The 10,950-nt window shown below is 39.7% G+C and overlaps 1 long non-coding RNA gene across 1 annotated transcript in view; it reads right to left on the bottom strand.

Annotated features, from left to right (window-relative positions):
- The window catches only part of LOC117981709 (uncharacterized), a 40,671-nt gene extending 31,374 nt beyond the window's left edge, over positions 1-9,297 (bottom strand). Inside the window, exon 1 of the long non-coding RNA XR_004673328.2 lies at positions 8,557-9,297. This is a non-coding gene — a long non-coding RNA (uncharacterized LOC117981709). The remainder of the gene's footprint in view (positions 1-8,556) is intronic.
- Between the last annotated feature and the right edge of the window lie 1,653 nt (positions 9,298-10,950).

Here is a 10,950-nt window from a genome sequence, read left to right on the forward strand (position 1 = left end):
TCTCTATCCCAGGCTTAAACTTTTCACCTTATTACTTGGTCTTCTCTTTCCTCTGAAACTCTTAACTTCTATTTGTTTTTATGCTCATCCCTGCTCTAAATTCCTGTCCCTTTCTTATGCTAAGCTTGTCATGAATCTCTTTTGTTATTTCCTCACCTAAACCTTCAGAACCTCACTTTCACTTCAGGTGGTTTGTCAAGATGAGCTCAGACTAGAATGCAGGCTCCACGTGGGGAAAGAGGATTGATCATTTTAGCCCTGTGTCTCCGGTGTCTGAAAGTAGTGGCTGACATGTAGTGGATAAAGAATAAATATGTATTGAATGGTACATAAAAGTATTTCCTAAGAGGGATTCTCATACTAATTAGAAAAGCAATTAGAAGTATATTGTACGTATATTTCACCCCATTATATATTTAAATTGGATTCAGAAAAATTATAATAGATAATTCCTAAACAGACAGTAATATTTTACCAAAAGCATATTTTAAATGTGTTATATATTCCTTGACACTTAAATTACTTCCCCTAAACACAGCACTTGCTACAAATTCACATCATTTTTTTTTTTCATCGCTTTTGTTTCATTTTTTTTCCTTGCCCTAGAGATTGCTATTGTGCTGGATGTAGGCATATTCTGAAAACTTCATTTAAAAATTAATAAATGTGTTTAATTGGAAAATGAGAACTGCTATGTTTTCATGGGTACTGGGCAGATACTTCCCTGCTAACCCTTATCCCCAGATTCTTTTTCTTTAATGTCACTCTCTGTAGAATTGCTTGATCAACGAAAGCATGTCTCTTGATGAAAACAGACTGTTCCTCAAAGAACAAATTAAGGACTTTCAGTCCTGGAGGTAAAACACTGTGAGTTCATCAGGCAGTGCTGTAAAACAAATGTGTTATGTGCCTGGCAACTCTGTCACACAATCAACAGGAAGCCTGAAACACAGAGATGAGCTGATTTGCACATTTTCATCAGATACTTGCAAATGCAATCAAAATAAACCAATAAGATTTAAAACTTCTTGTCATGACTCAACCTCTTGGAATTTCCCACCTTTTAACAAATCATTTATTTCACATGAAATGAATATGTTGAAGTTTTGCAAGCCATTTTAAATTCTAAGTTCTGTTTGAGGGTCTAAGTGTACTTTAAGAATGACCTCTCAAGGAGCTGCATAGTGTAATGAAGAGAATGGAGGAATTGCAGTCCCTTCTTAATCAATTCTAATGTCCTCCTCTCTTTTCTTCCCTCCTTTTTTGGTCATTTCTTTCCATCCTTCTGTCTTCAGCCTTTTCGCTCTTACCCCTATTCTCTCTTTTTTAGTCTCCAGCTCAAATTTTGTTCCTAGTGAATATAGGCAAATGGAAAAAAAGTGTTGATTTCTTGGTAAATTGTTGCTATTCACTCAATGAACTCTTTCTTGGAGGAGCCACTATGTGCTAAGCACTCTATTAGGCATAAATGTGATTTTCAGCAAGCCACAGTCCATATCAAAATGTGGCTCAGTAAACTACGTTTATTTAACGAACTCTTTCCCAAATAGAGCTTTGTTGGTAAAATGCATACCCAAAGTCCACAACTAATGTGCTTCACCAATTTTTTTTTTTCTTTTTTTCTGAGACAGGGTCTTACCCTGTCACCCAGGCTGAATGCAGTGGCACAATCATGGTTCACTGCAGCCTTAAATTCTCAGGTTAAATCGATCCTCGCACCTCAGCCTCCTGTGTAGCTGGAACTAGAGGTGTGCATCATCACGCCCAGTTAATTTTTGTACTTTTTGCAGAGACAGAATTTCACCACGTTGCCCAGGCTGCACTTCACCAAATTCTATATCCCAATGTGAAAGGCAAGGACTCGCCTCTTTAAAGCTGAAATAATTTAGAGTGACTGGATGAAGGGATGAAAATCTATATCAAGCTCCATCTTTTATGAAATGTGGATTGGAGGATTGAACAATTGACAATTAATTTATCTAAATTGGTTTTAACATATTTACAGTTTTATACTACAATTTAGGTTTTCATAATAAGGTCTGTCTAGGCTTCGTATATGGACTCAGCTGTGTTACTTTTTAATGAACCAGTGTTGTATGTAAGAACCTGAATGCTTTGCTGGTGTGTGTTTAGGAATTGCTTATACATCACTGTAAACCTCAGCTACATTACGGAAAATATGTTATTTCTACGTGTACAGTCAAATCGTAGTTAACATAACAGTTTCTGTGTTCCTCTCAGTGTTTCTAGTGCACCCTTTGAAAACCTTGGGAGTCCTACCTTACAATTTCATCTACCAGGGATGAATCTGAAAAATAGGATTTCTTTTCAGAGACTAGGTCTTAGAATAAAGTAAATGATTCATAAAAAAAAATTATATGTCCAAATGTTTTATTCCTTCACTGTGTCTCCCTCAGAATTTCTATGTTGAAACCCTAATCCCCAGTACCTCAGAATGTGACCTTATTTGGAAAAAGTCCCATTGTAGATATAATTAGTTAAATTAAGATGAAGTCTGATGTGGTGTGGCTGTGTCGCTGCCCAAATCTCATCTTGAATTTCCATGTGTTGTGGGAGGGATACGGTGGGAGGTGATTGAATCATGGGGGCAGGACTTTCCTGTGCTGTTCTTGTGATGGTTAAAAAGTTTCACGAGATCTGATTTTTTTTTTTTTTTTTTGACGGAGTCTCGCTCTGTCACCCAGGCTGGAGTGCAGTGGAGTGATCTTGGCTCACTGCAAGCTCCGTCTCCTGGGTTCACACCATTTTCCTGCCTCAGCCTCCTGAGAAGCTGGTACTACAGGTGCCCACCACCATGCCCAGCTAATTTTTTGTATCTTTAGTAGAGACAGGGTTTTGCTGTGTTAGCCAGGATGGTCTCGATGTCCTGACCTCGTGATCTGCCTGCTTCAGCCTCCAAAGTGCTGGGATTACAGGCATGAGCCACAATGCTTGGCCGATCTGATGGTTTTAAAAAGGGGAGTTTCCCTGCACAAGCTCTCTTCTCTTGTCTGCTGCCATGTGAAACATGCCATTCACCTTCCACCATGATTGTGAGGCCTCCCCGGCCACATGGAATTGTAAGTCCAATAAACCTCTTTCTTTTGTAAATGGCCCAGTCTCAGGTACGTGTTTATCAGCAGTGTGAAAACAGACTAATAGAGTAAACTGGTACCACTAGAGTGGGACACTGCTGAAAAGATACCTGCAAATGTGGAAGTGACTTTAGAACTGGGTAAGAAGCAGAGGCTGGAACAGTTTGGAGGGCTCAGAAGAAGACAGGAAAATGTGAGAAATTTTGGAACTCCCTAGAGACTCGTTGAATGGCTTAGACAAAAATGCTGATAATGATATGGACAATGAAATCCAGGCTGGGGTGGTCTCAGATGGAGATGAAAAACTTGTTGGGAACTTGTGCAAAGTTGACTCCTGTTATGTTTTAGCAAAGACACTAGCAGCATTTTGCCCCTGCCTTAGAGATTTGTGAAACTCTGAACTTGAGAGAGATTATTTACAATATCTGGCAGAAGAAATTTCTAAGCAGCAAAGCATTCAAGAGGTGAATTGGGGGCTGTTAAAGGCATTCAGTTTAAGGGAAATAGAGCATAAAGGTTTGGAAAATTTGCAGCATGACAATGCCATAGGGAAAAAAAACCCATTTTCTGAGGAGAAATTCAAGCTAGCTGCAGAAATTTGTGTAAGTAACAAGGGGCTGAATGTTAATTCCCAGGAAAATGGGGGAAATGTCTCCAGGGGATATCAGAGACCTTTGCAGCAGTCCCTTTCATCAGAGGCCTGGAGGTTTAGGATGAGAAAATGGTTTCATGGGCCAGGCCCAGGGTCCCTCTGCTGTGTGCAGTCTAGGGACTTGGTGCCCTGCCTCCCAGCCTCTCCAGCCATGACTAGAAGAGGCCAAGGGACAGCTTGGGCTGTTGCTTCAGAGGGTAGAAGCCCCAAGCCTTGGCAGCTGCCACATGGTGTGGAGCCTGCAGGTGCACAGAAGTCAAGAATTGAGGTTTGGGAGCCTCTGCAAAGATTTCAGAGGATGTATGGAAACGCCTGGATGTTCAGGCAGAAGTTTGTTGCAGGGGCAGGGCTCTCATGGAGAATCTCTTCTTGGGCAGTGTGGAAGGGACATGTGGGGTTGGAGCCCCCACAGAGTCCTTACTGGGACACTGCTTAGTGGAGCTGAGAGTAGACAGCCACAATCCTCCAGACCCCAGAATGGTAGATCCACCAACGGCTTGCACCATGTTACTGGAAAAGCTGCAGACACTCAACACCAGCCAGTGAAAGCAGTCAGGAAGAAGGCTGTATCCTGCAATGCCACAGGGGTGGAGCTGCTGAAGACCATGGGAACCTACCTCTTGCATCAGCATGACACGAGTTCGATACATGGAGTCAAAGAAAATCATTTTAGATCTTTAAGATTTGACTACTCTGCTGGATTTCGGACTTGCATGGGGCTTGTAGCCCCTTTGTTTTGGCCAATTTCTCCCATTGGAATGTCTGTATTTACCCAATGCCTGTACCCCCATTGTATCTAGAAAGTAACTAACTTGCTTTTTATGTTACAGGCTCAAAGGCAGAAGGGACTTGTCTCAGATGAAATGTTGGACTGTGGACTTTTGAGTTAATGCTGAAATGGGTTAAAATTTTGGGGTACTGTTGGGAAGGCATGATTCATTTTGAAATGTGAGGACATGAGATTAGGGAGGGGCCAGAGGCAGAATGATGTGGATTGGGTATGTCCCACCCAAATCTCATCTTGAATGCCCATGTGTTGCAGGAGGGACCTGGTGGGAGGTGATTGAATCATGGGGGCGAGTCATTCTCATGCTGTTCTTGTGATGGTTAATAAGTCTCACAAGATCTGATGATTTTAAAAAGGGGAGTTTCCCTGCACAAGCTCTCTTCCCTTGTCTGCCACTATGTGAAATGTTCCTTTCACCTTCTGCCAGGATGGTGGGGCCTCCCAACCCATGAGGAACTGTAAGTCCAATAAGCCTCTTTCTTTTGTAAATGGCTCAGTCTTCGTTATGTCTTTTTCAGTAGCATGAAAACAGACTAATACAAAATCACAGTAGATTAGGGTGGGCCTCTAATCCAATATGACTGGTGTCCTTGCGAAAGAGAGAATTTGTACACAAAGAGAGACACTCAGATAGGGAGAAAGCCCAGTGGGGATTAGTCATACTGCCACAAGCCAAGAAACTTGCAGAAGTTAGAAGACTACTGGAACTTCCCTAGCACCTTAAAGAGAGCATGGCCTTTTGAACACATTACTCAGACATTTGCCTCTAGCACTGCAAAACAATACATTGCTGTTGCTTAAGCCAGTCAGTTTGTGGTACTTCATTATGTCAGCCCTAGGACACTAATACAGTATTGTTCTTTGAATTACTTCTTTTGTTATATTAAAAAGTCAAAATAACATAGTGAGAAGTTTGCAATAATAACTACAAATTAGGAAAGTTCCTTTTCCATACTTGTGTATCCTCTCTGAAATACAGCTGAGAAACAGAGATGAGATAAGAATTTGAACCTACAAACTTAAGAATAAATCAAGGTGATAACACTGAATGCCTTGAGGGGATTTAGATTGATAATTTATCTTCAGCAGAAGCAAAATGATAAAAGCATTCAAGGTTGGTCCATTAATTTTGAAAGCAAAATCCCCCATCAAAGTTTATAAATACTTCCAGAATTCCTGAAGGTTCTAATCTCCATTTATGCTGCAGAGGTAGCTATAAGGTAAGTTAAATCTCAAGCAGCCAGATCCCTATTGATTATGTATCAGCAGAGGCTAGAAGATTTTATTTCTTCTCCCAAGTGGATTGTGAGAGCTTCATTCTGACAACATACCCGTGTACATCTAAATGAATCAAGCTTTTTAAAAAGTTGACAATACAAAAAAAGAGATGCAATTCAACATCTAAGGGTCTGAGAACACATCTTTGAAAATGAAATACAGCAAAAACCTAGGCCACCAACATCCTCCATTATGCAAGGTAACAATGCAAGCAACTACAGGGTCTTAAGAGAAGATAATAGGAAATGAAATAGAGCAAAGTAGAGGAAAATGTAGAAATTTAATGAACAACATTAAAAAACATTGTTATGTGGGGAAATCTGACATTTCTAGATTTTAACTACAGGACCAAATTGACCTTGAAACATGTATGCATAAGATCAATGCAATAATAATGCCTTCAATCTTAAATGTGCCAGTTGCTTTTCTAAGCACATAATATATTATATTATATATAATCATATATAATATATTATATATTATATAATATTTACATACACCTTTTTAGTTGGGTTATCTTATTATTTCATTTTACAGATAAGTAACCTGAAGCTTAAAGAAGTATTATTTTTAGGATGAAACAGCTAACTGGCTGGAGGCTAGAGTTGATCCAAAGCATGACTCCAAAACCAACGATCTGTACTATAGCTGTGTTTACAGAATGTTCATTTTCAAAGTTAGACATTTTCAATGTAACAACAACAATAAGGAACATATTTAGTGTTGGTAATAATTTCCTTAGCCCAACCAATTAATTAGTATAAGATTTGTGTTCCTACAAATTTACATTGTTTTACCTAAAATCACCTCAAAGACTTAATCTCTACTTGACACAGTTTGGAGAACATCTGTCTTAACATTATTATCCATTACTGTTTAAGAATCAAGAATTTCTTCAATCCATAGGCATTATTGATAAGGAAGAGTGTTTTTAAAAGTATCTTCTGTGATGCTGTATCTACAGGTAAGAGCTTTGGCTTGCATGCCTCCTTGGAAGGAAGGAAAATAATGTCTGGAAATCGAATGCCACAATTTGGCATTCAATTATATGTACATCTGATGAAGTTTTATTTTTTGGTTGCCAAAAATTAAGTGGTCTCCCTGGGGGAAGTACTGCCAAGTTAAATACTTGTCATTTTTTTTGTTTTGTTTTCCTTGGTATTATTAGACATGGGTGTTATAACCAATCTGTTTCAACAATGCATAGAGCAAACCATTTTTGCTAAGATCCCTCCTCCTAATGGACTGTACAGAGCATCGCTTATTCTAAGAAGGGAAAAAAATAATATCCCCTTAAAACAAAAGAGAAGCTGATGTTGGCATTTTGAATGGATTCTTTGACTTCAAAAATTGTGTCCTCTCAAAATGCTCTCAAAAACAAGTAGAAATTAAAGCATGTGTGAAATCCAAACATATGCATGGAGACCATTAGCAAGTTAATTAAAAAGTCAAATGTTTTCCATACTTTGCCCATTTATGAATTATTTTTAAGATGTTTGGCCAGGCGCGGTGGCTCATGCCTGTAATCCCAGCACTTTGGGAGGCCAAGGCAGGCAGATCATAAATAAGGTCAGGAGTTTGAGACCAGCCTGACCAACATGGTAAAACCCCATCTCTACTAAGAATACAAAAAAAAAAAAAAAAAAAGCCAGGTGTGGTGGTGCACACCTGTAATCCAGGCTACTCAGGAGGCTGAGGCAAGAGAATCCCTTGAACCCAGCAGACAGAGGTTGCAGTGAGCCTAGATTGTGCCACTGCACTCCAGCCTGGGTGACACAGCAAGACTTTGTCTCAAAAAAAATTTTTATTTTTTACTATAATTGTATACTACAAATACTATTGGTTACAGTGTATTTTCTTTAGATTAATTACTTTTTTCTTAAACATTTTAAGAAATACTATCTTTGAAATTCACAAATTTTTATATACAAGTTACAGACATGAAATGAAATATATTGCTATTAAAATAAAACAGCATTCAACTCTGGGCAACTTAATGTGATCTGCTTCACAGTCTCAACATACTCACTATGTGAGAAATGTGTGGGCTTAAAGCTGCCAACAAGATGATAGCTAGCCTCTTCATCCCACCAAGTTCCCCACTCTAAACTACAACCTCAGCTGAAAAATAAGTTAAAATAAAATCTGTTCCGGAATGCAGATCTTTCAAATACCTGTTCAGTTAATAATGTTTCTAATCACAGTGAATCTCATGCAGTGTCTGAAGTTTTTTTTAACCTCCCAAGGAGGCTTATCCCTGGATTCTCCCTTTGCTTATCTGAATATCCTATCACCCCCATTCCTACTTTCTCTCTAAGAGTCCCTTCTGGCGGGTGAGTCCTGCAGGAAAAATCAAAAAAGGACAAATTCTGTCTTTACTCACCAAAACCAACTTCTCCCAAATGGCTAACACTGTCCCATATTGATGCTGGCTCTGCAGCTGAAATATGGAAATATTTTTGCTTGGTTGAAACCACACCCTGGATCACTCCTGCTTGCGGGGCACAGAGAAGGCACCCACACCTGCACTTCCCAGTTTCTTGCCCTAAGCCAACACCACCTCCAGCCTGACCACCCACACAGTCACCATCAGCCCCCAACCCCACTCCCTTTCAGCTGCATTGACTCTATTACTGTGGTGAACACCTGCAGGAAGGTAGGTACTCCAGCACCTGCTAGCAGTCTACTGCAGCTGCCTCTATCACTGCTGCTGGCATGCACAAATGAGGACGGATCCCACTTACCACATCACAAAACCTTTTGGCTGACACCACCCATGGGAGTGTGATGAGAAGCAGTCTGTGAGAACCTCAGCATCCCCAGTGCAGTAGATTCCTGACCTCCAGGAGACAGAGAACAAAGTTACAGCCCAGTACAAGTCTCCCAGATTTAAAGCACACAGTCCAGGAGTTAGGAGCTGAGTGTTGGCTCCCTAAAATCTTCTAGAAATGAAGCCAGTCAGCTGAATCCACCTTATACCAGAATCAAACACTCAAGGTTATCAAATAGGATAAGAGAAAAAAAAATCCAAACGCCAGCAACCTAAAAAATTGAAGGAAGATAAGCCCAAAACAATGAGAAAGAATCAGTGCAAGAACCCTGAGAACTTAAAAAGCCAGAGTGCCTTCTTTCTTCCAAATGACTGCATCACCTCTATAGCAAGGGTTCTGACTGGGTTGAGATGGCTGAAACTACAGAAATAGAATTCAGAATATGGATAGTAACAAAGATCCTTGAGCTATAGGAGAACATTAAAACCCTATACGAGGAAGCTACAAATCATGATAAAACAATGCAGGAGCTGACAGAAAAAAATACTCAGCATAGAAAAAATACCATAAACCAACCTGATAGAGCTGAAAAACACACTATAAGAATTTTACAATGCAAATTGCAAATTAAAAGAAAAATATACCAAGTGAAGAATAGACTCTCAGAGCTTGAAGACTGGCTTTCTGAAATAAGACAGGCAGACAAGAATACAGAAAAACAGAATGAAAAAGGAATGAACAAAAACTTCAAGAAATATGGAATTATGTAAAGAGACCAAATCTATGACTCACTGGTGTCCCTGAAAGAGATGGGGAGAATGGAACCAACTTGGAAAATGCACTTCAAGATATTGTCCATGAGAACTTTCACAACCTAGCAAGACAGGCCAACATTCAAATTCAGGAAAGGCGGAAAACCCCAGTATAATACTGCAAAAGAAGATCATCCTCAAGACACATAATTATCAGATTCTCCAATGTTGAAATGAAATAAAAAATGTTAAATGCAGCTAGAGAGAAAGGTCAGGTCACCTACAAAGGGAAGCCCATCAGACTAATAGCAGACCTCTTAGCAGAAACCCTACAAGCCAGAAGAAATTGGAGGCCAATATTCAACATTCCTAAAGAAAAGAAATTCCAACCAATAATTTCATATCCGGCCAAACTAAGCTTCATAAGCAAAGGAGAAATAAGATCTTTTTCAGAGAAGCAAATGCTAAAGGAATTTATGACTACCTGACTCGCCTTACAAGAGCTCCTGAAGGAAACACTAAATATGGAACAGAAAGACTATTAACAACCAGTACAAAAACACACTGAAGTACACAGACCAGTGACACTATAAAGCAAACACATAAATAAGTCTGAAAAAGAGCCAGCTAACATCATGCTGATAAGATCAAATCCACACATCTCAATACTAACCTTGAATGTAAATGGGCTCAATGTCCCAATTGAAAAGCAGAGAGTGGCAAGCCGCATAAAGAACCAAGATCTATTGAAAGGCTGTATTCCAGAGACCCATCTCAAATGCAATGGCACATATTGGCTTAAAATAAAGGAATGGGGAAAAATCTACCAAGCAAATTGAAAACAGAAAAAAGAGGGATTGCAATCCTAGTTTCAGACAAAACACACTTTAAATAAACAAAGATAAAAAAAGACAAAGAATGGACATTACGTAATTGAAAAGGGTTTAATTCCACAAGAAGATCTAACTATCCTAAACATACATGCACCCAATACAGGAGCACCCAGTTTCATAAGGAAAGTTCTTAGAGACCTTCAAAGAGATTTAGACTCCTACACAATAATAGTGGGAGACTTTATCACCTCACTGACAATATTAGACTGATAATCAAGTCAGAAACTTAACAAAGATATTCAGGACCTAAACTCAACACAGGGTCAAATGGACTTGACAGACATCTAGAGAACTCTCCACTCAAAGAGAACAGAATATAAATTCTCATTGCCACATGGCATATACTCTGAAATCAATCACATAACCAAAAGTAAACACTTTTCAGCAAATAAAATAGAACTACAATAATAAAAAAACAGTCTCTTAGACCACAGTGCAAACAAATTAGAAATCAAGATGATGGGCGCGGTGGCTCACACCTGTAATCCAAGCACTTTGGGAGGCTGAGGTGGGTGGGTCATGAGGTCAGGAGATTGAGACCATCCTGCTTAACATGGTGAAACCCTATCTCTACTAAAAATACAAAAAATTAGCCAGGCGTGGTGGCGGGCGCCTGTAGTCCCAGCTACTTGGGAAGCTGAGGCAGGAGAATGGCGTGAACCTGGGAGGCGGAGCTTGCAGTGAGCCGAGATCATGCCACTGCCCTCCAGCCTGGGCAAGAG

The sequence above is a fragment of the Pan paniscus genome, chromosome 11 (genome assembly GCF_029289425.2).
Source record: "Pan paniscus chromosome 11, NHGRI_mPanPan1-v2.0_pri, whole genome shotgun sequence".
Lineage (NCBI taxonomy): Eukaryota > Metazoa > Chordata > Mammalia > Primates > Hominidae > Pan > Pan paniscus.